The sequence below is a fragment of the Thamnophis elegans genome, chromosome 15 (assembly GCF_009769535.1).
Source record: "Thamnophis elegans isolate rThaEle1 chromosome 15, rThaEle1.pri, whole genome shotgun sequence".
Taxonomy (NCBI): Eukaryota; Metazoa; Chordata; class Lepidosauria; order Squamata; family Colubridae; genus Thamnophis; species Thamnophis elegans.
The window spans coordinates 21,466,460-21,468,852 of record NC_045555.1 but is presented as its reverse complement, the minus strand read 5'-3'; positions in this window follow the sequence as shown (position 1 = coordinate 21,468,852).

Below are 2,393 nucleotides of genomic sequence, written 5' to 3'. Positions count from 1 at the left end.
GGATCTCGGCTTGCGTGCTTGTAAATGCAGCCCCCCCCCTCCAGTGGCCTAAGAACTTGGCTACTTTAAGACTTATGGACTTCAACTCCCAGAATTCCTCAGCCAGCAAAGCTGGTTGGTGAATTAAGTTCACAAGTCTTAAAGTTGCCACGGTTGGAGACGCCTGGCCTAAAGTGCACTTCTCCAAAACAATCTTAGGTTTCCGAAATGCAATGAAAGAAGTGTTTTTTTATGGGAGTCCTTTTTTGTGTTGGAGGCCTTGACCGTGATGGCATTAGCATGTTGCTGCAAAGCCCAATGCAAACCATGGCTTCCAAGGGGCACATTTGAATGCCCAGCTCAGACTCTGCCCATCATCATCATCATCATAGGGTCAAATTAGGGATCAGGTACCCCCTCCCCCCAACACAGGGGTCTCCAATCTTGGCAACTTTAAGCCTGGAGCTGGCTGGGGAATTCTGGGAGTTGAAGTCCGTCAGGGTTAAAAGTTGCCAAGGAGACCCCCATCCCAACACATGGAGGAGGTAGGGAATCAGTTGCCTTCAGGCTTATGACCATAATTGGAGCCAGGATTTCTGTTGCTAAACAAGGCTGTTGTTCAGTTGAGTTGTGCTCGATTTTACAACCATTTTTTTGCCATGGCCGTTAAACAAATCACCGCAATTAAGTGAATCTGGTTTTCTCCATTGGCTTTGCTGGTTAGAAGCTCCCCGAGAAGGTTGTAATCGCATGGATGCTGCAACTAGTGTGAATACATGCCAGTTGTCAGTTGCCTGAGTTTTGATCACGGGACTGTGGCAATGCTGGGCCTGGGTGAGTTGTAAGTCAGTTTTTTTTCAGAGCTGTTTAAACTTGGAAGAATCCTATTGGAAGAAATGTCCTTGATTCAGTTCCAAGTGGGGAAAAAGACACTGGAAGCATGGAGGTTGCTTGGAATGATGGCTTAATGGTGGACAGGACCACATGGCTTGAGCTCCTGAACAGAAAAGGGGGTCACATGCTGTAAGTTGTTGAGTGAAGAAGAAAAGAGGGAGGGGAAGGGGTGTGCTGAGAGTTCCTGAGTTTTTTATACTATCTGTTCAGCCCAACATCTCTGTTTCCTGTTCAATCAGAAATGTATTCTGATTGGTTGTCAGATTACCAGGGGGGGGGGCTTAGCTAGCTTTGTAAGTTCTGTGTCTTTTGAGTCCCAAGCTTGGTCGAGTTCCCAGATACCATGTGGTGAGTTTCTGTTGCAGGCTAATCATACCTTTGTTATGTAGAGTAGACCAGCTCAGGGTTTTTAATGGCCCATCAAAAATGTGAGGGCTATTAAGAGTGAGTCTGTTTCCTGCCTAAAAACATATTTCTCCATTTTGTATCCAGGGAAATATAATATTCTGCCTTTTCAATATTTCCCAGAATATTTCATTCTTCTAGGAGAGGGATGGGTGATAACTTCCTACAGTCCCTAGATGAATGCTTTTAAGTTGAGGACTCTGTAATAGCTGGGGAATTCTGGGAGTTGAAGTCCACCAGGCTTAAAGTTGCCAAAGTTGGAGACCCTTGCTCTGTAACACACTATCCCAGATCATTTGCAGACCTGATGCTTCTAAGCACCCCACAGGCCAGAACCGGCCCCTGGGCCTTCAGTTTGAGACCCTTGTTCTACATGCACTATGATGCTAAACTTGACGTAGTTTTAGCATCCCCCGGAAACCCATATAGTTTACGATACAATACATTGTGCAGATTTTTGAAAACAGTTCATTCTTAATTAAGCTTCTTGTACGAATAAACCCATAAACTAGTGGCATCTCATATTGATAATCTGAGTTTGTATCCTATTTTCTCACTTAAGTGATAGACTATTTCCCCACTCAGACTGGGAAAATGACTTCATTGAATCAGATGCCATAGTCAAACTCATTTTTATTTGTTAAAATTATTTCACATTTCTTAAACATCCTTAAATTCTCTTCACAAATAAATGGTCTCCATGTGTATTAATCATCGCTCTCAATCCAGAGATAATATTACATTATTTCTCCATGTTTACATCACATGGTAGGATCTCTGATGGGAAACATAATATCTATTAGCTCACATACTAATCATGGGAATAATTTAAGTGGACAAATGCTTTTGTAGGATTTCACTGTCTGAAAAAGATTAAAATTAAATGTAGTTACTTGGAAAAATGAGGACAATGTTGTTTACAATCTGAGGAAACGGAATTATTCCTGTTAAAATGCCCATGTTTCAAAGGACTTTATATTAGAAAATTATATGCATGCTTGACTCATCATTTTAAGCCCATTTCCTAGCATGGTCATCTTCTTGTGGGAAAATATTGACGCATTTGTATAACTCCTTTATTATAGACTTTACCACTCAAAGGGTTTCTAATGTTT